The 26,328-nt window shown below is 35.9% G+C and overlaps 1 protein-coding gene and 1 long non-coding RNA gene across 18 annotated transcripts in view; one reads left to right on the top strand and one right to left on the bottom strand.

Moving 5' to 3' along the window:
• LOC310902511 overlaps nt 1–26,320 on the top strand; it is a 28,682-nt gene extending 2,362 nt beyond the window's left edge. Inside the window, exon 3 of the long non-coding RNA XR_014586750.1 lies at nt 255–26,320. This is a non-coding gene — a long non-coding RNA (uncharacterized lncRNA). The remainder of the gene's footprint in view (nt 1–254) is intronic.
• Nucleotides 1–26,328, bottom strand: part of ATRNL1 (attractin like 1) — a 519,713-nt gene that overhangs the window by 29,767 nt on the left and 463,618 nt on the right. The gene's annotated exons all lie outside the window — the stretch shown is intronic.

Genomic DNA, 26,328 nt, shown 5'->3' with positions numbered 1-26,328 from the left:
CTAAAATAATACAAACAAACAAGCCTTCTCCCAAATAACCCAGCTGGAGTGACACTGCCTCACAGACACCACAACATGGAGGAATCAAATTCCACCAAAACTAAATTACACAGCAATACTGGGCCATTTGGTCATCGCTGATAAACGGCCTTCATGTTCCTCTTGCTTCTCCATCTAGCTCACAACTGTAGTTTTTAGCTAAATAGTGTATCCTAAGAGCAAGACTTGTCAAGTTATTGTTTTATGCTTTTTAGGTATTGGGATCAGCTTCCTGTGTTTTGGCTTTTCTGAAGTAAGCAACCTCAGATTCTCCACATTTCTACTTTATCAGAAAAATCAGGAGTTAGAAACCAAATCCTTTGAAGCTAACCTTGATGTAAGGAGATATTCACTCAGTTTCAGTGACTCAAAACATTGCTGCTTTCTGGTGTGTGTTACCATGCCTTGGGCCATACCTCATCCACAGAAGAGATGGAAGAACAGCAGTGCTCTTCAGCTGCAAAGTGTGGAGCTTTTAACTCAAGCTAACTCCCGTGGCAGTTTTAAACTATACTCTTTTTCCCGTCCTTCTAGGTCTTGGCTGTAATTTTGTCCTCTCAGCTGCTTAACTCACTAGCTCATGCTTTGTTTTCTATCCACTCCTAGCCAGGCTGGACTCCAAGCCTAGCCCCTGAGGTCCTTCTGCCTAGCTCCTCACAACGGTACATGAAATATGCATTGTCATCAACTCAGATCTCTACAGAGCGTGGGGGGAACATTAAGAAGCCACTGTGAGCAGATCTCAGAAGAGCAGAGACACAAAACCCCGTATGTGCGTCTCTGGATAATGCAAATGATGATTTCCATAACATCTCCCAAACTCCATGGATGCAGAATCCGGGTCCATTGGGACTTACTGACACGACTGGGGGAGTCCACAACACTTGCAGTTATCCTTACAAGTCGCCTAGAGGTTCTGGCAAGGGATGAGGCATGACTATAAACTTATTCCCATCTTCAAGGCTGCCTGTATACAAATGAGCAGAATTTGGGACAGGATTTCTCTTGTGATTCTTAAAGTGCTGATTAGTTTAATTAACTTTTTCATGAAAGTAAAATAGGGAATAAATTCTAGTTCTATTCCTGTGAGATCCGATTATTAATGGGTCTCACTAACCTAGATTTCTTCAAGCACCTCTGTTTCATATTGTCAGTATTCTGCCAATTTGATTACACAGAATAGGTGGCAGCATGACGACTGCTAATTAGATCTGAACTCTCAACTTATTACCAGTCTACTTTTTTTTTAGGTTTCATATTAGCAGATCAATACAAGTAAACAATGGGTGTACAGCTGGGTTTACCTCTAATATTGAAATCACTCTTGCTTGTACATGACTTCTTTAAAATCTTGTAGTTTGAAGAATTGATATGATAGAAGAGAATATAAGGATACCCAAAAGTTCTGCCCTAAAAGGTGGTTTTACTATGAATAAATTTTATCCCTCCAGTGATCAGAAATATCCTTGAGCTCAGAATATTTGATGATGTCATAACAAGCCATGGCATTACTTGCATGCAGGCATCAACGCTAAATTATTCTTTAATCCTCAGGGATTTGGGACCTCACACAAGAGGGTCCAGAGATACTCAGCACCAACAGACTGTAATAGGAACTGAGGATGCTCAGGAGCCTGCACTACTTTGACCAAAAAGAAAACCACAACTGTGCAATGCATGCTGAAATAACCATGGCATAAGTACTTGGGAATTTCTCTTTACTAACCAAAGTGCAGATTACATATTAATTGTATTTAAGCATTCTAAGCACAATTATCACGTAACCCACAGAAGTGTGTAATTTCTATGCAGGTTGTATTTGGCAAGAAAGCTCCATGAATCTACTATGTTATTCTGTGTTGCCACACGTATGTGGGCAATGCAAATCAAGCTGCTGACAAAACAAACAAACCTGAAATAAAATTCAATATTTTAAGATTTACTGTTCCCACAGGTTCTCATTCCAAGAACGTCAAAATAGTTTAAAGCATGGGAAAGAGTAGATTATGAAGGTCATACAGGCACATTTTATATATGACATTCAGAACACTTAAGGAAGGTAAATCCGGTACTCTGGCTTCTTATCGGTTGTTTCTGAATCAAAAAAAAAAAAAAAAAAAAAAGAAAAGAGCTATAATAATATGTCCAGGTGGCAAAAATTCTGTTTTAACAGCTGTAGCTACTGCTCAAAACTCAAAGGCAGCATCTTAACAGATTAACAGTTCTCCATAATACTGTTTTTGTAACATGCAATTTGTTCCCAATGATAATTAAGTATTTAGAGACACACATAATTAGAGAGAAATAACTGAAAGATTTTTCATTTGCTGAGAAATCTACTGTCAGGAAAGGAGATCCACTATGGGAGTAATGGGATTCTGGCACTAGAATTAGTGTCAGAAGGATATGACAAAACATGGTTTAAACAATCTAGATGGTAAAATAACACCATACCAACACAGACCTACACATAGTTCATTTATACATCATACTTTTTCTCCAAATGAAACAATTCTGTTCCTAACATCTATTTCATAAATGTGGATACTGAGAGGAATACACAAAATGTAGTAAAAAATGAACTAGATTTTTTTTTTCTTCTGTGAAATTGATTTTTCTAGTCTAATTGGGGTAATAGATAAAATATTCAAGGGACCATTGGTTCACAAAGACATTTGTTTCTTCTTATTTTCATGTATCTACTGCAGGGCTTTATTTTTGTTTGCCTTTGCTGCTGCATTGCCTGTCACTGAAGTACATCTTTAACTGTATATCATTTTTCCCCCGGATTTTATTTACCATGTCACTCACCAGCTAGCTTCATATAAGTACACCTCAAGCTACTGGAAAAGAGCATTCTCCACATTCACTACTAATATCATTCCATAGATTGAGTGCTTTATGAGAGATGCTGCTATCATCCAAAGACAAATCATCTCTATGACATATTCAGTCTGCTTTTACCCAGGGCTTAAAATCATACATCTACAACACTAAAATGTTTAAGCTGTCTCTACAGTATACTTCTTCTGAGAAATTGATAGTTCTTTTTGTTCTGCAATAAAAATACTCATTTCCTCAATTACAGGTGCATGTGCGCATGTACGCACTCTTCCTACTACCCCCAGTAAGTATGTGTGTGTCCTAGAGCATCCACGCTCACAGGAATACCCTACAACATATGTCAGCGGTATCAAGCACACAAACAGCACACAAACAGCTGTTTGTGCAAACATGATTTTGACCTTTCTTATGTCCACCCTACGCAATGGATGTTGCAGTTGTTCTGCAGAACCATGGAACAATATTGTGTTATTGAAGGCTGTATCACAGCATACCACCGCAGGAAACAGAATCGTGATTGCACAGCCAAATCTGGGAAACCGTTACTTACAGGAATTTGGCTTTCCATCCTCAATGATCCCCTTTAAAAAACAACTTTTAAATCATTTTTTTTTCTGGCTTTTGGTGTTTGTTTGTTTTAAAGGAAAAAGATTAAAAGTTTGCTAGTTTAACTGCAATACTCTCCCCAAAGCTCCAGCACTCACTGCTGGACCTATCACCTGCCCCACACAACTCTTCAGCTTTACGTTCAGGACCAAAGGCATTCCTTGTCAACAGTAACCCCATGGGTGAAAATTATCTTTTCTGTGACCCTCCAGATGGGGCAAAATGACACAGCTCCGTGGCAGGTCTAGAGAGGGGAGAACCTTGACTGTGCCTGCTCCTTCCTCCCCCCTGCTCCAGCAGCTCCAATACTTCACAGCACAGCCTGTGCTGCTACAGCTGCTCTGGCAGCAGTGTGAACCTGAATCTTTAAAATTGTTTGAGTTCAGTTATTATTTCGGCCTGCTGCCAATTTTTCCTGTGAAATGCAGCTAACAGACAGAAAACTGTGGTGTTTTGCAGTTTATGATTCCACTAAACTGGACTGCATTAAGGGAACAAAGAAATGGCACTTTTTTAGTTCAGTTTTTGCTTTGTATTTTTTTTTTTCGTAACCAAATTTAAAAGTCTGCTGGAAACAACGGAAGTGTTAGAATTGCCTTGAAAGTAATAATATTTTTCTGCAAAAGTCTTACATTCCAATGTGCTGGGAAACTTAGCAGCTAGCCCTAAGTTCCTCTCGATAAATATTTCATATATAACCACACAAGCACTTCGCAAACAAGTTTATAAACATGATAAAATGGGCATCCATGTGAACAACAGTTGCACATAAACGTTAGTTACTTCAAATAACTAGCTGCAGATAAATACAACCTTACGTATAGTTACTAATGCTCTATATTCACTGAAGTCCCTAACAGCATTAGAAAACAAACTCCTGCTTAGGATCTAAGGAATCAGAATTAAATGAATACAGGCATAAATAAATACAAGCAGTCAGTTAAGCCTGTTATTTGCACTATTTGAAGCAATTCAAACAGCTAGTTCAGAGCAGCAAAGTTCAAAGAACTACTGAGGTACCTCTTTCCACTTATTTGGAGTCAATATTTAATGATGCACCACAGTGATACATCATTGAATGACATTAAGGTAGGATTTCTGTGGAGAGATAATATTGACCAATTGATAAAGTCAGAAAACCACCCTGACTTTTTTAAACAAGAACTCTTCTTCAGATTTGAGCCTTCTGAAGAGAGGGTTCTCAAGTGTTATGATTCAGAATAATGAAATTTTATCATATTTTTTAATCTGTGAACATGTACATGCACACACTTAAAAAATACATTAAATCTTTTAAAGTCTCAACATTTCTAACATAGGGCAGGTTATCTGTCATTTTTAGCAAAATGCATAGAAGGAACAGCACTATGCTATGGAAATAATTTCTAAAGCATTTGCTTAACAAGACTTAAAACTTTGTAACTCGTATGTTATTCTTCTCATGTAAAAAGAAAAAAAAAAAAAAGTCCTTTAACTTACAGAGCCATACTTTCTATCCTCTCGTCCAGAAAATGCATACGCAGGTACATGTACAAGAAAATTGAATATGTGGAAAGAATAGCTAACTTACTAATACCAAATAATATTGTAAGATTCTTCTCTTTTCCATGAAAATGATAAAAATAACCAGTTCAACAAACAAAACCATAGTGAATTAATTTTCCTCTGTGTATGTGGATGCTTACTTGTAGCAACATTTACCTCCTCTGGAAGTAATCATTTTCCTGTCATTTCTGAGAAATATGTCATAACTTACTCAATCACTTGAATGTTACTTTCCATAATCATACCTTGAATTGCCCTAAAAGTCTGGGAGAAGTCAGAATATTTAGTGCTGTGATGTCAACACACCACTCTATATGCAGACAATGAATAATTAAAGTTGCTCATGAAAGAGCAGTATGTATTGTTAAGCTTGACTTCATATCCTATTTCTGCTTCTGGTTTTGTTCATAAGGAGAACACATTATCCTGAAAGATATTTTGTAAGTGCAGGACAGTATCAGAAGTCCCTTCCCAACTACTTTTTTTTTTTTTCTCCCTCAATAAAATGATCACACTCAATTTGAAAAATAAATGTTACTACTTTTTATCTTATTACTACACCCATGTGCAACATCACAGTTAAAGAAGCCGTCTACTGTAATGAAGTTGAGTCCACGTTGGCATTTCAGCTTACAAATGGGGTATTTAATTTTACAGCCTTGTCTAACAATGCCATCTCATTTAGTCAGGAAGAGATCCAGGAAATTGAACTGTAGTATATCTGTCTTTGTAGACTCAGTGTATATAAGATTGGATGCTTTTTTTCTTTTCAACTAATAGAAAATAAGATTGGTTTCAACTGTATCTAGAATGAAACCAACTAGAAGTAGACCTGCAACTTCAATCAGGTTCACTTTTTTCCATTTCAACCTTACCAGTCTGGGACAGGCAAAATGGTATTACAGCAACTCAGAGTTTACAAGAAAGACATATAACTATGGAGACAAAATCAGCCAACTCTCTAATTTGTGACTGTTCAGGTCATAAAATGTGCATATTTCATAGCCTTGCATTCAAAACAAAGAATATGTTAAAGTAAGTTTCCAGATGCAATAATGAGTAGTCTGCTGCTATTTCTTTAAACAGAGATCTATTCCTCTACATAATTTGTTTGGCCTGAAACGCTGAAAATGTTTTGAACAAAAAGAACATTTCCTTTTCAAGAACTGACAGAACAGCTTTCCAATTATAGAGTAGTAGATTTGTGGTACAAGTGGCATCCAAAAGCAAAGAAGATCAGAATGCATTTCAAGAAGCATTGCCAATGAGGCACCTTCCCCCACCTTTTTAAGGCTGTTTCACTCTCTAATGTATGATTTCTTGAGAAATCAATATTCCATTCTCTTCTCTTATGCTTTGGAGAATGCTTAGAGCTACTGATTTGAAGGTGGGGCTTTTAAAGAAAGCAGCACAGGTACTGTGCAAAATGGATGCAGATAAAGCATGGAACAAACACTAAGAATAAACATGCCAGTTAATTTGAACATTTACATAAACTGTCCTGTGAAGATCCTTAGGACATTTATTTATTGATCTATATATTTTTAATTCAAAAAGCTAAAAAACTTAATTGTTTCAGTAGAACTGGTATCACTACATACAACTCCTCATACAGAAAAAAGATCTGGAGAAGTATCTATAGATATAAAGGTGGGCAAAGCAGCATACCTTACTACTGAGAAAGATAATTATTTTTCTCATTGTATGACATTTTAGCACATACGTCTGTCCAGACAGGTTTCCCTGTTCAACCAGAAATAAATATTTTTATTAGAATTCATCTTTTAAAACATAAATATTTATTTTATTAACAGTGTGCATGCCAAGCTTTCATTTGTGCTATCTTTGTACTATTGGTGAATGTGCAAATAAATACATTTTTTCTCCAGTGATAATTGTGTTCCTTCCCTGAGTCAATTATAAGAGACATGGTTGAAGGGAGATCAACTTCTACCAGAACACTTGAAATAGGTGAAAAAAATATTAAATTATACCCATAAAACATCTTTAGAAGATAAGCTTAGGAACTAATTTCATAATATTCAGTAATATTCAGGTGGCTAAATGTTTTTCACTCAGTGGAAGCACTGATTTGATGAGAGCGCTTCTTTTTTTCCTTTAGAAAGGCTCACATTAGCATAATTCAGGACTGAGAACTCGAATGTTGTAAAATTGTTGTGTTTTAACCCTGGTATGCTGCACAAAATACATATTTTGTTCTACAAATATATTCTTTTACTTGTAGCTGGGAGTTTCTGTCTTTAACAGATTGCTAGTTCACTCTGTTGCACTGTGGTTCTTCAGTTGCACCTATATATATCTCTAGAAAAAGATGCATTTGGTACATTTGAGGATATAAAAACATAGAATCTGTAGAATACGATGATACAGAATTTTTTGCGTAGCATTTGTTGCCATCACAATATCTGAATCTGTGCAGGGCTTGCTGATTCATGAGAAATTTATTTCTGCTGCTAAGATCAGTAGATATGGGGGAGGCAGAAGTGTTGTTTGAAACCCAGGAAAGGGATTTCTGGGGAAATTGCTTTCAAGGTACAATCTAAAGTTTGTGATTGCATAATACGTTTTCATAATCTTGTAAATTCACAAGTGAGTATTCAAGCAGTTTAGTTTAAAGAGTGTCTCCTTTTACAAGTGCCCTGTTTACATTTTGCAAAGTAGGTGCCATAAGTGTTCTTCCTGGATTAATACAGATATCTGAAGACTGATAGGACAGATTACAACTTTTTAAGTGTTTGCAAGATTTATGGGTGTGAAGAGCTAGACAACTGCTTCCAGGAGTGTTCTGTACATGACAGTTTACGGGCTGAAATAGTTTATGTTGATTGATCCTTCTAGAAATTTGTTGTCTTTGCATAAGTTACCAGTTTGATGGATGAATGGCAGCTATAGGCTTTGCATAGAAATTAGACAGGGACTCCAGATTAAGTTTGTTAGCATTTCCCTGTTTATACATTTTGTAAAGGATCTAATAAGTGATCAGAGAATGGGGAATGGGTGTTCAGCATTCCTTGCATCTGTTGAGTAAGAATTTGACAGTGTAATTGCTCCAATAAGAATAAGGATGCTGGGTCTTCCTTGAGCTTTGCACAGTATATAAAGTAGGTTTCAAGAGCTGTTGTCTGATGTAAACTTCTCTTTGATAGTTGGGCCATACTGTCCGAGTGGGATAGGTTGTGACTGCAGTCATATTTGTTGATTATTACATAGTTCATATACTGGTTCAGTGCAGGGATTTGTCTGCTTTGGGATATAAAATCCAGTATGCCTTGCATTTTTCACAGGGACAGGAAGAATTTTTCACAGCAGGAAAGAAGTGCAAAGTAGCTTCCCTAAGCATAGAAAAATTATTTGTGCTAAAGTTGGCAAAAACAAATTCTAAATCTAATGCAAAACTGAGTCTTAAATAAGTAAATATTTATACTTGACACGGTTTCTGATTGTTCATTTGACTATCTGGAATATTTCATGCATTTTCCATTGAATAAAAAAAATCAATTATTTTAAGATAAGATGCAGGAGAATGGGGCTTTCTCAAAATCTCTTTTCATGTCAGTACTTTTGATCAATGGCAAAAAATCAGAGAAAGTCTCACTGAAGCATAACATCAGGAAAATATCATTTGAATAGAGCTCTAGTCTACTAATAACTGGTAAAAAATCATTACGGAATTTCTTAGCACTATATTGATGGAATAGATTATCAGATTACACAGCTATATCTAAGTGTTAGGAGACAATATTTGTTCCGCAGTTAAGAATTACCCCAAAAATTTACAAATTCTCTTGTGAATGAATTACACATCCTTGTAAGCAAAATACAGATCATAGATCCTAAATTGCCATGCAATTCTTTTGCTGGGAACTAAGTCATACTTGCTTCCTAAGACAAATTTCTCTCCATTCAATGCAGTTTTCATTGCACCTTGCTACAAAGTGCCATAACCCTGCAGGAATAAATAACTGAACCCTGCTGGCTGACTGCACCAGACATGAATCATTGACTCCACTGTGTATGGAAAGAGATGGGCATGTTTGTGGGTAGAAGGAATTAAAGCTTGGGGCCAAAATCTCTGCAGGAAATCCTAAAAATAGCCAAACCTAGGAAGAAGCGTGGAGTAAGCTTTTCTGTTTTTAACGTCAAGTCACTTAGTAAAATTGAGATTTGGGAAACAGACAATCTCAATCAACCAGAGCTTTAATTTTCCTATTACTCTATAGACCCTGCATATTGCCCAAGTTCAGAATTACAGCACCACACATCACGTACCTCTTTGTTCAGGTACACCTTTCATCAAATCACTTCAGTTATATCAGCCATAAGTGTAAAGAATATGGATGTTGGGTATGTGAAAAGGGTGCACTGAAGAGGAGGCTGAAAGATAAGCTGCTGTCCTTGCAAAACAGCTATTCAATGCTGAGTATCATTTTATGAAGATTCCCTTTTAAAATACTCTATTCCCCCACCAGTCCTCTGTATTTTACACTCCTGTTTCACCTGTCTTTGCATAGGCACAGTACAGAAGACTAATACAAAGCAATCAGGTCTAGAAAACATGACCTTGACCAACTTTGAGGAACTAGTATTATTTTGATACAGAGAAAGGTGATTGAGGGGAAACATAAAAATATAAAAGGCTGCAGAGAAGAGGAAGGAAGGAAATAATATTTTCTCCATGCTTATTTTGGGCATGATAAGAAGCAATGGACTTAAACTGTAGCAGAGGAAATTTAGGTTAACTGTTAGGAACAAATTTCTAACAGCACAGCAATGTACATGAAAAAAAATATACAGTCAAGAAGCAGAAATTCCATTTTTGTACGTTTTTATGTACAGGTTAGACAAACATCTGCCAAGAATTGTTTACATGCAGCTGATGCTGCCTTGAAGAGGGGAGATTGGACTAAATGATCTCTAAAAGTCCTTTCCAGCCTTATTTTTTTTATGATTCTGTAATCAACATTGAAAGGAGCTTGGCATCACTCCTACTGAAAATAATGGGAGTTTGCAGAGTGTTCTGTAATGGCATTCCAGATTTCCTCTGGTACAAAGCAAGGTGGAACTGTGTGTGTCTTTGTGGTGGGAAGTGGGACCTCAAGCTCCAGCAGCTGCAAGAAGAAAGGGTGGTCATTTGTAGAAAGCTGCATTTGTCACACTCATCTTGAATTATCTTGCATCATCAAGCTCTTTACAAAAGCAGAAAAAAATTGATGCCATTTTCACACCATTCTTCAGATTCTGCTCTGAATTGAAGTTGATGGGTAGCTGATAATGTTTCTTAGGTGAAAAACTGATTTTAATGTACTGTTTCCACAAAAATTAGAACTTTCTCTGTTCTAAATATTTTTCTGAGAAACTACTAATAAATCATCAGAAAAATGTAATTAAAGGATAAATTTTAATTTCAATCTACAAGAACCCATAGAGCTAAATATAACTCTTTACCTATGCTAGTCTAAAACAAGCTTCTGATGAAGCTCAGGATGTGGCTCACTCTATGCTGCCATCCATGGTTTGCAGTTTTCTAAACAAAAGAAAAAAATATCCTCTCCATATATAAATGCAAATAGAACTTATTCAAAGGATATTTTTTTCAATAGTTGGTATTCAGAATTTAATAATTTCAGTCTCCAGAAATTGTAAATAAAGTTCCATCTGACTTTCCCATTTATACTTGGATCATTTGCACTTTATGGCAGATCTTCCTTTGCTGCTTCCCCAGGAAAAGATGCAGACTCTTCTTGAATGTAATGTGTTATGCTCTAATAGTTTGTAGTGTAACTTTTTATGCTTTTTATGCATTGATACATTTTCAGGTAATCAAAATCTCTCTACAAAAACCTTCTTTGTGTACTCACAGCTGTAATATGCAATCTAAAATTCTTTATCTATTTTCCCTGATGATAACTAATCAGTATTTCTCTATTGTGGACAAAGATTCCTGCATGAGTATATTTGACAAGAGTCATTTATCTACAGGAAGAATAATGGATTCATATGCACTTCCCTGAAGAAAAACAAATAAACATACAAAAAAAACAGTAACAACAAAAAAAGAGTATCTTTTATACTGAGACACTGATCTGAAAATTCATCAAGAAATACTGAAGAAGCATTCTTAATTCCATCATTGACTCAGACTTTCCTGCTTAGGCAATGCAAGAATCTAAAAATTAATGGATGACATTAAGTGCTAAAACATACTATGAATGATTATTTATAAGTTTTTCTATTACACTTACAACAATAAATCTGAGAACTTCTCAGATATTAATTAATTTGCTCCCACCACAACATCTTCACAATTTAGCATTCCCATTTTACAAGCATAGAGAAGCATCATCCACCCACAAACACATAGGTAAACAGTAATACAGCAAGGACTAAAGCCTGCTTTGCATGCAAGCTCCAGTAGATGCAAGTCCCAACAAGTCTTTTCTCCCTTTTTTGAGGTTATTAACTACAATCAGCCATTTAAAACTTCCATGCTTATCTCTAGACAGTAACTGAAGAGCAAATTCTGTTGAACCCACTGTTGTATGAATTTGAACTTGAGCTGTAAGACACAGAGGCAGACAGCTGCAAATACATGGGAAGGGAAAGAAATAAAGGGAAAGACAGCCTGAAGAAGCTATGCATGTGGATAAGTGCACTGAATGATGCTAACAGGGACAAGCTTGAAGCCTTGAACTGCAGTAATGGGTATCATGTTGGTATTTCACTCTCAGAGGGCGAGTATAAGGAGGTGACCATTTGATCACCAATTTTTCCAATTCAGAATCAAAGCACACTGCTCTACTGGATTTTCCCTTTATTGAGGTAACAGATATTTTAACTCCCACTTACAGTCAGATGCAAGAGAAGATACTCAAGACCGCATATCACTGAATCGTAAATTACAATAAATATATGTAAAAATAGCAGAAATTAAGCACAGAATGGGTGAAAAGGGTAGATACATTGTCATCCTAAACTCTCCATAATTGTGTCACGTTGAGTCACTCTCAACCCTAAATATAGTTTGCCATTGTAATTTCCTTTGCAATCTTTCATTTACACCCTAACATGTTTTGAGTGCTTAAGACAACTTTATTGAAATGAAAGACTTAAAGTGACAAGACTGGTCTTTTTCTGCTACTGTTCAGATTCATGCTTCACATTTAGCAATTTGGAAATTTCACTTAATATTAGCATTTTTGAGATCTAAATTTCAGAAAGATTAGGTTTATAAAAAGGGATTCTTTTAAAAGTGGTTCATATACAGGTGCTAGTTGAAAAGTGTCTCCCTTTTGGATAAATTATTTCACCTGTAATTTTTCTACATTAATTATCTTTCAGTCACTTCCTAGATCATCTTCTCCAGTATGAACAATACATGCATTTTGGTGTGTGATTTATGTGTCAAGCACAATAATATTTACATAAACACTAAGTTCATTATTATTTTTCCTTATTTTTATTTTTCACATGTTTAACTGATCCTTGGATTTTTTATTTTTTTTGGAAAATCAATTTATTAAACATTGTCTTTTTTTTTTTTTCATTGTATGTACCTACTAATTCTGTATTCCTAAACATATCCCTTTTGGTGTTACCAAAGACCTTTGTTTTTGCTCCATTTTGTAAGGAAGATCTGAAAAATCACCATACAACACATTATATATATATATATATATATAAATATATAAATATATATATATATTTTAACCAGGGTAACTGCAGCCCTGATATCAGAGAAGCCCATTCAGTGCAGGAGCTACAGGATACGTAGTGGTGCACTCCACAGAAATATTTGAGCAGCTCTGTTGTCAGGTATGGTGCACCAGAATATATGAGTTCTGAGAGCACTGCTAGGCTCAGACTTATTCCAAAATTCAGCATTTTGTGGCGTTTACATTGTTGACATTGCTTCATGTTCTGCAAAGACCTAGCCATTTGAATGCACTGCTTAAATGCCTGTATATCTAGGCGCAGTGCTATACCTAGATAGTAAAAGGATAATGTAGAGAGATGCAGAAGTCAGCTCCAGTCTCGTACAGAAAATACTGGCCTGGATCTACTATGTTCAGCAGGATGTGAGCTGACACACAGACATCTCTGAACTATACCCCCTTTAGCCTTCAGTTCAAGAATTATGAAGCCGAACTATCCAGGGTACACAAATAAGAGAAGTTGAGATGTCACAGTAAGGGAAGATGTCCTAACAGGCAACTTCTCTTCCATAGCTACTGTGAGCTCCTTAACACCAACCTTCAGATCTCTGTGGTGGTTTGAGTTAACATCTTTGCTAGATCCAAACAAGCTCTTTCAGAAGGACATTTCTAGTGATTTCATGGTCAAGGAACTGTTAATTCACAACCAGAAAGGATGCCGTACAAACTCACTCTTAGTACAAGACAGAAAGTATCCTGTTAAGATGTATTTTCTCAAGTTTGCCATTCAATTTTCTTAACAGTAAGTTTTGAGCTTTAAACCCTATGCCTTTTCCTTTGTACTTACAATATAGTAATTGAATATATAGAGTACAGAGCGTAGTTCTTCTTCCATCCTTCATCTTAAAAGTGTTTTACTTAATGATAGTTATATTAATTTATTTGTGTCCATAGGCTTCAAACCTAGCTTCCTACAATAGTTGCACAATATTGATTGAAGGAATCAAATGATTCTGGAAATTGAGCAGCTCCAAACTTTTAAGAGCTACTTTTAAGCGAGAACTGTCCCTATCATGCTTTTAAACTGCTAACAGCAGAAAGCCCTGACATCCTTCTGTCAACATTTTCCTGAACCACAAATTGCTCATGCATTAGAAATTCACTTGAAATGGCATAAAAAGGCTGTGAAGTAAATGTATTCCTGAAGTCTGGGTCTGCACGCAAGTGTAATTTCAGAAAACACCATACAGGCTGAAAAGACAGCCGATGCAAGGACTGAATTTAACTATAGATGATAACTCAATTTATTTTCTCTGTAGTCTAGTAACTCAATAAGTCTTTAATGGTTTCATAAATAAACAGATGGATGCCATCAAATGCCACAGAATGATAAATCTGATTGGTCTCTATATAATTTTGGATGGCTTTATACCAGAAATAGACAGTAGAAGCATCTTAGCCTAAGAGAGTGATAAAATAAATGTGGGAAGATAGATTATAAGCAATTGCATTGTCCCAGTGATGAATGAAACTTTCCATGATGGTATGGACTAAGAATCAGGACAGGTCTCAATGTAACTATTTCTAGTGGTGGATTTGAACAGATTTGTCTTCTGTTGATAAAAAGGTGCTTCTTTTCAAGGAATTCAAAGTTAGAGGAAGGAGAAATAGGTGATGGGACCCCTGCTGAAAGATTTAAATCATATATAACTTTAGCCTTGAAAGGTTTATGGTTCTAATTTAACTGTAAGCCATCTGCTTCACCTACTATATGTTGACTGAACATAACATAATATAAAAGTACCAATTTCCAGTAAGAAGGACACTTATCATCTAATCTGTCACTTAAACAGGGATTTCTTCACATTACCTAATTTTGCAACTCAACTAGACATCTGTTGGATCCTCAAAGTTTAACGCTACAAAATTAAAATAAACTGCTTGTGTTTTTTTGGCAGGACCATGGCCAAATAAGATCCTCGGTTAAGGTGAAGCTGCACATTCATATGTGCTAAATGCAGACAAGACAGGTCCTATTACTGCATATTTCCTATGTCAGAAGCAGTGGGTCTTTATATCAAGAGTGTTCTAACACTAGTGTTAGAAAAAACACTGCTGAATAGCATCATCTGATTACTAAATCACAGAATCATAAACGTTTGTTTGTGTGAAATAAATCATACTAGCTAAAGTTTTGTGTTTGTTTGTTTTTAGGATTTCTATTAAGAATGACAAATACTATACAACCTACAATCTTTTTCAGTAGTGTAAAGCTTAGTTTTGCAGAGTACCTAGGAGTCTGCCTAGAGGACAGTCAAACTGAACATCTAACTTCTTCCTGTGTATGAATTACTTTTATTTTTTACATCCTACCAATTTCACTCTATGTAAATCCTGCTAATCCCATGGCCTTCCTCATCACTGAACATGCACGAATCTCACTGGAAAAATATGCTAAAATGTATACCTTTTATCTAAATAAAATGTGCAAGAACTTTGCACTTTGTACTTTGATGGCCAGACATCATAAAAATAATCAATCTGTCTGACTATTCAGTGTCTAAAGGCAGATTAGCATTTCTGTTTTTAATGAGTATGAATAAGCTGTTTTCCATTTCTCTCCCTTTTGGACTTGGGATCAGACTCATTAGACACCACTGAGCCTATGCTAACACTATGTATAGCACTCACCTAGTCATAAGGCACGCTGCTCATTTTACAAATAGGTTTTAAAAGAGATACCATGCACCCAGAAGAAAAAACATCACATCCAATAATACAGGATCACATCCAATATAGGATTTCACAGCCTAAAAAAAGAAAATAGGACCAAGCTCTGTAAACTACCAGTTTGTTTAGAAGTGATCGTGGTAATGCAATTCAAGCAGCAAGAAAAAGAAGGGCCAAAATATTAAGGAACAGCAGTTCCCCACCTTTCCACATGGAGCCCATTGTAGAATCCTAAGGCTTCCCCTGCCATATGACAATGTAGGGAGTACAAGGGAATGGGCTATTTCCATAAATCTCACCCAGACTCTCCAAGGGAAAAAGCACTGCTAGAAATCTGTCCCTTTTTACATCAAGAGAAAAGCAGATAGTTCTGGTTGAACTGCAATACATTCATCAGGAAAAACCCTTGACTCTTCCATGACTTCCAATGAATACATTATCAATATGCTACATAGAAGCCAATGAACTTCTAAAGGAATGAGGCTAGGCAGTTTCTGAATGCAGAAACCCTATGAAAACAGATAAAAAGGATCAAACTACTTTACTTTAGAGGTAAAGAAATGTAAAAGTGAAATAAGAATTGCCAAAAATCAAGCTGAGTTACACCTTACAAATGGTTTATTAAAATAAATACCTAAAGGTTTTCACTGTGTAAATAAAACAAAAGAGAGAGAGGAAAATAAAAGGAAGAATCACTACGTAGCAAGACTGAGATGGAGATCAAGTTTTTTCTAGATATTGTCCCAGAACTGAGTGCATTATTTGATGGTTTTCAAGGAGTAAGACAATGTTTATCAAAGAAGATACAATAAGAGTGATAATGGAATGAGGGTATGGAAATTGAAACAACACAAGCTTTATGCACTGACATTAGAGTAATCAGAACATTAGTTCTGTAAGAATGGAAGAAGATAAAGGCCGGTAACAGGGATTTTTAGTAATCTGTCATGACAAACGCAGGGTATTTAAACTGAGAAAAGTAAATGGTATTTATTTCATACTAAAAATTGTCTAGATTCAAAAAGGAAAAAAATATTCAGTTTGTTACTCATCAGATTCAGGTACATGATACTGGCAGAAAAGAATAATTAAAGTCAGGTAAATGAAAAAGGGAGGGGTCAAAATGCAACAACATTTCATCAAAGATTGTGCCAGAACAATCTGATAGCTTTCTACAGTATGTTAACTGATTTTCTAGATAACAACATGCAGAAGATTATTCTATCTAAATTTTTGAAAGGTATTTTATGCTGTGGGATATTATCAATGGACACAAAAATGATAGATAGTACAGGGATTATGGAGAGCAGACAAGTGCATGAAGGAGAGAAAATAGAGTAGTTACAAAGAAGGAGGCTGGTGAAGGTATAGCATGGCAACAAGAATCAATCTTCTGACCAGTCTTGTTTAATATTTTCATTAAAAATCTTAGCATAAAAGTAGGAACATGCTGCTGAAATTCAATCATGACAAACATTGATATGTTATCATCAATACAGAGAAGGAATAGAATATAAAACAGAGAGAGATGCATGACCTCAAGAATTCAAGCAATATAAATGCATTCATATTCAACTGTGCTAAATTCAAACTTGTATTTTGGAACAAGCAGAAACTTATACACTAGAAGCTCGTTGTTTGAAGAAGAGAAGGGCAGGGATGTAAGAAGTTGGCTACAGAATGACCAAGTTGGAAAAGGGTACAGTTGTTTAAAAAAAAAAAAAAAAAAAAGAAGTAAATGTTAAATGGGATACAGCAAGGAAATATAAGTGCCATTGGGCAAGGCCAGATGGGACTTCACGTGGCACTCTGAGTACAACCTGGCCATGCAAAGTGAAAAGAAAAGAAAAGAAAACAAAACAAAAACCAAAAAAAACTAAAGCTGAAACTGGAACAGTGCTACAAAGGGTGTTCAGATGATTGAATAACATGTTTAAAGTAGAACTTATTTGCCTTAGCCAGGCAAAATGAAGGTGGAAAAGATATATGTTGTCTGCGTTAAAATACTGTGGGTGATAGATATCAGGTTGAAAACAGGAATTTGAGATAAAGGATCTCTTCCATCATCACCTCCAGATACATTTAAGTTGGAAATTAGAAGTACTGTAACACTACTGTTGTGATCAATAGACTGGTCTTCCAATATGAGTGGTGAGAAGAGAAAACAATAACCTTGCAGAACCGATAAAAGAGATTATGTGACATAGACCCAGCAACAGGCAAGGTCTGTATTACTGGGTACTTTCTGACTTTTAGCCCTATAGATGTTCAATGTCCTGAGTGTTTTAGCTGATGGTCAGCTGGCAGGTATGCTTGAAGGATGATGATTCTTTGACAGCTACAAGTTTAGGACCATGAGCATCCACTATTGTCTCTGTAGTCTTCATAATGAGCGAGGAGGGGAACCTGGCAAATTGCCATCTGGATGCAACCAATGGCTCATCCATCACCACGAACAATTGAGGAGATGTACATGACTGGACTTATATTTCAGTGTTCAGAACTTCATCAAACATTAAAAGTGCAAAAAACCCCAAGAGGGGAAAAAAATGCATTTCTAATACTCTGGAGGAACAGTGACCGTTTTGGTTTGAACAATGAATAGCTAGTTGTCAAAGTGTTCATGGTATTTAACAGTTTTTATTAATATGTCTCATTTTATTGAGTTCTTCTAGGCCAGGGAATCCAGTGATAAAGTTGTAAAACAATCATCTCAACCTCCTCTGTTCTCCCTGCTCCTGCTTCTCCCCCCCATTTCATAGCTGTATAGTATGCAGCTTTTATTGGCCAATCAATAAGTAACATTTGCCAAGATTTGTGGAAGACACATTGCTAACATTATGCAGCATGTTCTTCCTTTTAAATTGTTTACATCCTTTTTTTCAAGTAAATTTTACAGAAATAAAAAGGAATCAAGGTCCTATGGCTAGAATGATGTAAAAAGTAATTTATAACAGGTCCACCTAAAATTATTAACAATAAGACCAGACAAAATCAATACCTACTTCATTCTTCATCACTTACAAAGCTTACTATGCTAAGAACCTCAATGCTTTTTAGGTGAAGACTTTACCCTGCAGGTTGCAAAAATAATTGCTTTGGGTTTGGGTGGGAATTGCTTTGGGGATGGGGTGGGAAGCTGGGTGGTTGGCCACTGGGTCTTATTATCTATTTTGTTTTTGCTATTGCCATAAATATTTTTTAAGTAATCATCAGCACCATCTGCCACTTACCACTGTGTTCTTTTCACAGTATCAATACTACAAACACAGTATGCTCCCTCATTTGATGCAGTGCAGAAGAACAGAATTAAGCAGAAAAGTAATGCCAAAATAGGCCTTACTATTTAAAAGAAAGCAACTCCATCAGTAAAATGGTCTTCAGAATAGATGATTTCAGTCTCCACTAAGTCTTAAAGAGCTGTTTTGCCAAGGATCTTCAGTTAACAAAAAGAATTCTAGAATTTACTTATTTTGAGATCATACCATTTGACAAACTGATTTGTCTATAAATTGAAGTTACTGCTTAGTATGTCAATTAGAGTTTTAGTTGTAGTCATTAATCTCTTACAAAGACTATTTTGATTTTCTCACGCATTTTAACTCTTTCTGTTTTTTGAGCATTTCACTGGCAGCATATTGTTAGCTAAGAGAGACTTCTTCAATGCAATTGAATTTCCAAAATTTATTTCTGTACTAAATGTTTTAGTCATGCCTTACATTAGATAGAGAGAGAGAGAGAAATTAAACTCAATCTCCAGTCTAGACAGTAAAGGTAATTTTTTTAACACAATCCTGTTCCATATCAAGACATTCAAATGCATGCACCTCTGCAAGCTGAGCTATGTAAACTGACACTGATTCACTCCTTGGAGGCATCATTCCTATAATGCAGATGTATAATATTTTCTGGAGACAGGTTTCTACTTTTGTTTTTTTCTTCCCAGGAGTGGTGAAGAAAAGAGAAAAAAACTTTTTATATAAGCTCTGCATTCCTTTTCTAGGTTAAACTCTTCTTCTCATAGCCCGGTTGAAGACTTCTCTTTTGTCTGTAGTTACTAGTCCATATCTGCCTTCAAAATGCTGTGTGCAGTATTTGTGGTGGTTTTACCTTGCTGCACAGCTGAACTCCACCACGACCGCTATCTCACTCCCCCTCCTTAGAAAAAGAGGGGGAAAAGAAAATATGCTGGAAAAAAAAAAATCAACTCACGGGTTGAGATAAGGATAATTTAATTAAAGGGAAAAGGAAGAGGGGAAACAAACAAACAAGCAAAGGCTGCATGGAAGCACAAAGGGAGAGAAAATAAATTACTCTCTATTTTCCATCAATGAGTGATGGTCAGCCATGTCCTAGGAAGCAGAGCCTCAACACATGTAGCAGTTTTTTGAGAGGATGGATGTTCCCATGATGAGAGCACACCCTCTCCTTCTCCTTCCCCACCCAGTACACTGCTCTCAGTAGTTATGTGCTGGGTCTGGCTGGGCTGGAGTTAGCTTTCCCTGCAGCAGCCCCTCCAGTGCTGTGCTCTGCACTTGTAGCTATCACACCAATGTTTTGTCTATTGCTAAGCAGTGCTGGCGCAGCACCAAGACTCTCTCCACCTGTTCCCCCACCCCAAGCCAATAGGCTGGGGGTGGACAAGAAGTGGGGAGAGGACATCACCAGGGCAGCTGACCTAAAGTGACCAAGGGATATTCCATATCATATGATGCCACACATAGGGAAAACAAACAAAAACAAACAAACAAAAAGCTGGGAAAGGGGAAGGAGAAAGAGGTCTCTCATGAAGACATCTGTCCTCCCAAACAACCGCTATGTGTATTGAGGCCCTGCTTTCCAAGACGTAGCCAAACACCACTCATTGATGGGAAGTAGAGAATAATTGTTTTTTCTCTCTTTGCTTCTGTGTGACCTTTCCCTTTAATTAAATTATTATATCTAAACCCATGAGCCTTTTTCTTTCCCATCATACTTTCTTCCTCCCCCTCTTTCTCTCTGAAGAGCGGGAGTGAAAGCGGTTGTGGTAGAGTTCAGCTGTCCATCAGGGTGAAACCTCCAGAAGTTAATGCCATGTTTTATATAGCATGAAATATATAACCAGCATAAGCACTGTTCTAAAAGAGACACCTTGCCAACACTACTTGCCCTGTCTACTAGCTACCTGACACCACAGCATACATACATCTGTTGAACACCAGTCTGAACAGAATCCACACAAAGGACAAAGATTAATGATCTGGTCTTCTGCTCTAAACAATAGCAAGCCTCAAGACTTTTATTTATTATTTTTTTAAATAAAATTTAACTTTTTCAGAGTATAAGAAAATGTCTGCAAAGAGGCGAAATACTGTATCAGAACATGCATGTCTCAGAAGACAAAGGATTAAAGCAAGCAAATGAAGCTCTGACATTCACCCTGCTCTCTTCAGCCTTATTGCTGCAGTGAGGCAGGAGGTTTTCAGTAGGCCCACAGATATACTTCATAATGCAGAATCAGATTCATACACCTTTTCTCTATTCCTTGTCTTTTCGCTCTGAGTATATAAAAAAAATCTAGACCCTCAACATGCACACACAAACCCTTAATATTTACTCCATACATTACACTGTACAATTCCACTTATATATTAACTTTTTCATTATTTATTCTTGTATTTTTTCCTTAAATATTCTTTGGATAGCCTTCAACATGAGAAAAAGCCGTAACAGATTCAACATATTGATACATAAGACATTCTGTTGTATTCATCTTCTTCTGCATTGTCTTATTTACAGTATATTTCCACCAATGCCTTTAACATTTTTCTACAATAAATTTTTTATTCCTCCTTTTAACCCATGTCACTTTAAATTGGGTTATTTTGCAAATAAAAAGGGATTTAGCAGGGTATGTGTTTTAGCAAGTAGAAATTCATGGGACTTGCTCACCCTTGTCTACAACTGCCATTTCACTGCACACTGAGATAGGTACATATACATACACGTTCCACATATGGGAATGGGTATTCTTCTCCTTAGCATTTAGAAAACACTAGCCTATAGTTTTGTTTCAAAGGTTCAGAAAAATTGAGCAATGTCATTAAATATAATATTTATCTCATATTTTAAATAATGTGCCTCTTACATATTAAATTTTGTATTTTAATCAGAGAAAATTAGAAACAGTATTAAGAAAGCCTTGTTACTGAAACCCCCATCCAGAGCTAATTGTCTTGTAGAACACTTAATGAGTCGTTATTCATTAAGATGGTGCGTACAGGGAAGGCAGATGGCATGGTAATTTTATTGATTCTGTGATCCTACTGTAGCTTGCTGATTAAGTAGGATTGAATGCCAGTTAGTGTGGACAGAATTATATGAAGTTCTGTTTTGATTCACAGATATCAGAGAGTAACTTTCAGATAGCACTGTTGGAGAGGCCTATTGAACAGGAAAACTTGCTATCATCATTTATATCTGTAACGATAGAATATTGTATGCAGTCTTCTATGATGCACATTGTACAAGCAGTGAAAAAAATCTTTCCTCTGAAATTGCTCTATTAATGACTATAATTTACTTAGTTCTTGATTTAAATTTGTAGGTTTTATTTTTCATGTATTATGTTAGATTTATCTCATTTAGTCATACAAAAGTTAGATGTCCTCTGTGGTTTAATAGAAAGAGAGAAACATACATACACATACACCTTCAGAGACCATTCAACTCACTGTCTTAACAGAAAAATACCTTTACTGGGTGCTCTACCACTTCTACCTGCTAGGGACATTTTGCCGTGTGAAAGTAATGTATCAACATGTAAATAATTCACAAAGTGCATCCCTTGCTTCTGTATTATTTTGACGTGTTCTAGTTTTCTTTTTTCTCCTTGTGCTTTAGAATATTTACTGTCCTTCAAGAATGATGAAAACATTCATCATGGATTTTTATAAACTTTTTCTACAACACCTTGATACCTCAAAGTATGGGATTTAGCTGTCTTTAATAATAATGATGACATGACCACAGTTCTTTTAGCACAATTTATCACACTACCAGGCTATTCTTTCTCTATTGCCCAATGTATCACTAGAGTTGTATTAAGACCTTCAAGGAGTTATTCTTGGTCTTGCCACTGCTGCTAATCCATCAGCACATTTTTCTATTAAGTAATTTTCACATTAAGTAATTTATATATTATCTTCTTGTTCCTCCTATATTTTTGTCTAGCTTTTGTTCAATACTCTTTGAGATGTATAATTTAGTTCTTTCTAGAGATCTGGTTGCAGCTGCTGTCGTTATTAGATCTCTCTTGATATTAAGAAATGTTTAAGCTATTTAAAGCATGGGGTCAGACGCTACAGCAAGAACAGATGATCTTTAGCTTCCAGTCTATCATAGAACCTGCAGGACATGTGCATTGTATATTGTAATCTTCCCACAAGTGGTTGATTTTTCTGCTATACACACACACAGATGCATGCATATTACTATACACATAGATTGTATAAAGAATCCATATTTTCATGAACCTCTGAATTTTGATCATATCTGATTGCTCAGGTGCAATGTCACTAATGAGACAACTGAAGAATGAGAAAATTATGTTCTGTTTGTCTAGCCATGACTGAGAAATTTAGTTTTATCACTGTTAACACTCCTTAATGTTTTTCATTGATTGTTCTAATTTATAATTTTATTCTAATTTCTGCTTTAATCCAAGCAAAATTTCATTTGAAACCACTTCTTACTCTGGATAAATATAATTAAATTACTAGTATCCTCTCCAAAACGTACACCTACCAGAATATATAAGGCCTTCTGTACCACACCTAACGTCATACAATGGAAACATTTATTGACTTTCCAGATTTTCAGGATGTTTAACTGTACAATTTGTTCCATCTTTGAAAAATGTGACTTAGAATGAATACTGTTTCTTTTTTGCAGTAAATTCATTTTTTATTAATATTTCACCTGAGTCTATATGACCAATCTCTATAAGACCTATCTTGAACCACATATTAATCTTAACTATTTTAATTGTGTCAACCTGGTACTGATTTGTATCCTCATCTCTGTAAAGTTCTGAGCATTTTGTGCAGGATGTAGAGAACACTCATATCTCCACTGGGACATATGGTCTCTCCTAGAGAAGTTTTTGCCTTGCATAGCCTTTGGCCAAAGCCCACCATCTGTAGTTTCAAGTTTTCTTCCAGCTGCTGATAAAGGTGAAGTACAGAACATATGCTGCAGAAACAGTAACCTTTATATTGGATTTTTTTTTTTTTTTTTAACATTCAGTGAGACATTTTTCAGAAAAATATTTAACGTAAACCTTGGAAACAAACAAAATTCACTTTCGAGCAAACTAGGAAGTTAAAAATGTATGGGTACAACTTTAATAACTTCAGAAGAGTGTAGCCTAGTTATTTGTGGAAAACATTAACATTCCTGATTTTGAAGAAAATGTAATGCAGAACAATACAGGCATTCTCTCTTTATATTTCAGACACACGCATATAAGAAATGAAACACAGTCTCACACTGTGAACTGAGAATCAGTATCGTTGACATATCATTCAAATAAATGTTTGACACACTGTCAGTTTTATCCTAGAATGATCCCAATAAGCTTGAAAATTATTATATGCAAGTAATAGAAGCATCTAAAATTACTTGGAAAGACATAATTACAGAACATGCTACTTCCACCCACCTAAGTATCATTGTTTTAACCTAGCTTAGGTCGTAAGGGAAACAAACTGCATAGCAAACATATGTCTGCTGCACAAAACTTCCACATCATTTCAAATAACTTGGCACAGTTCACAGCATCTGCTCCCAGGAAGCCCAGGAAAGAAGCAGCAGGTAGTGCTGCAGGACAGGAATGAAGTGAATTAGTAGAGCTACAGGTATGCCAACAAACTTGCATAATAGCTTCTGCCTAGACTACGCATGGTTACATACAGTGAAAACAGTCCATCAGTACCAAAATTCATTACACTTAAGAAAAATGATTATAGCAATATAACCTAATGGTTGAATTGGCATGGTTGCATACCTCAAACATTCCTATTTGCTTTTGACCCTGAACGAAGCAGAAGTTGCAGAAGGGATTAGAAAACATTAGGTGTTTCTAAATATTAAATGTCTGACAAAGACCATAATAAGCAATGGAGGAATAGGATTGAAAATATATGCTGCAAAGCTGATAGAAGACCAAGTAATAAAATAGAGGACATAATGCACTTTAAGAAGAGGTATATTCTTTCACGTGTTGAGAAACTTTGAAAATGACACATCTGTTGCATTGCTGAACCCAACTAATGTTTGAAAAGCCTACTCCCTCCATGTCTCATGTGCAGCGAAGAACAGCAATTACTTTAAAAAAACTGTAAATAGTAAATAGAAACTGATTATGATATAACTAGTTAAGCACATTTTGCTACAGAAGAGCACATCATATGTCAGTTTGAAAACAACAGAAAAAGGCATATTAAGCTCCAGTTCAACAATTACTTTTAATTTCCTTTCATAATGTTTTTCCTTGTTGTAAGATTATAAACACCTTTGTTTCTTTTTCATTTCCTTAAAACATGAACAGGGAATATTTTAAACATCCTTCCTCCTTCATTGCTGCCTTCAGAGCACTTACGTTTATATACTTCTACCAGGAAACGCATTTGTCAAAGTATCAGTAACACTTTCATTTTCATAGCACTTCCAGAAACGATATTCCGAGCCATAAATGACATTTTTAAGAACAAAATCCTCATCTCAGGACTCAGGGAAACACAAACAAACAACAACTAACAAACAAACAAATAATGGATAGTCATCTGGCCCAAAGGAGAAGAGAGAACACTCAGCTGAGCTTACCTCCAACAAAAGTCACCAAAGTCTGCCCTCATCATCATTACTCAATACTTTTTATCTCTTTAATAGATTTTTGAAGGTTAAAACGATAACTAACTTTTTGGCTCTTAATAATAAAAGTTAGTCCTAAAGCATATTTTCTAGCTTATGAGTATTTTGGGCCCATATCATGCATCTTATTGTTCATTACAAAGGTGTTCATTTTGGCAAACACTCCAGCGAACTCTGAAATAGTAAACTGCTCATCTGCGCAGTGCCAGATCATTGTCTAAATTTTCTTATCATGACCATTTTGTATCATATCATTATAGGCAGTATTTAAAGGATTTAAAAAAAAATGAATTTATGTGTCTGTTGTTTAGGAGTTATTTTATAAGAATGGCTGTAATGATTCTTTACAACAATCTAGCATAGATGAGATAAGGTAGGTTACCATGAGATGTATTTCCAGGTAATGCAAATGCTGCTTTAAAATGAGCTGGGATCATTTCCAATGTGAACACCTTCCTAATGAAGCAGGTATATTCAATCAAAAATCCCAGGTTTCATCCAACAGGCATTCTGGGAAATGTTAACATTTTAATTGATCCTGGTCAGCACAGCATTGGGAATAATTTCTCTTGGTGCAAAGGAACTTAACTAGAAGTTAGTGCACTAAACACTAACTTGAAGCAAGAATAAGCATTGGTATTCCCTTTATAGCACCATTTACAGCAGCTGAACTGAAATTGTAGAAGTGGCTGCACATGAAAGTGTTTTGTCCTGCGAAAAATTGGTACACAAACATGTTATTTCAGGAAGTGCTGAAGTATGTCATTGCACATCAGCCTTGTTCGATCATTGGGCTTTTTATGTGCTATACCACATCAAATTCCAGATGAAAATTCCTCATTAAACATTGACCTGCATTAAACGCCTTGACTGTGTAGCCCCTTGCATTCATAGACTGTGCCATTATTTTGCATCTGCTCAGTTGTCCAAGACTTCATTGCATGAGGACAGAGATAATGCTCACCATCACGAGCCTTAC

The sequence above is a fragment of the Anser anser genome, assembly GCF_964211835.1.
Source record: "Anser anser genome assembly, chromosome: 7".
NCBI lineage: Eukaryota > Metazoa > Chordata > Aves > Anseriformes > Anatidae > Anser > Anser anser.
The sequence above is the reverse complement of the archived record's forward strand: the minus strand, read 5'-3'. Positions and strand labels throughout refer to the sequence as shown.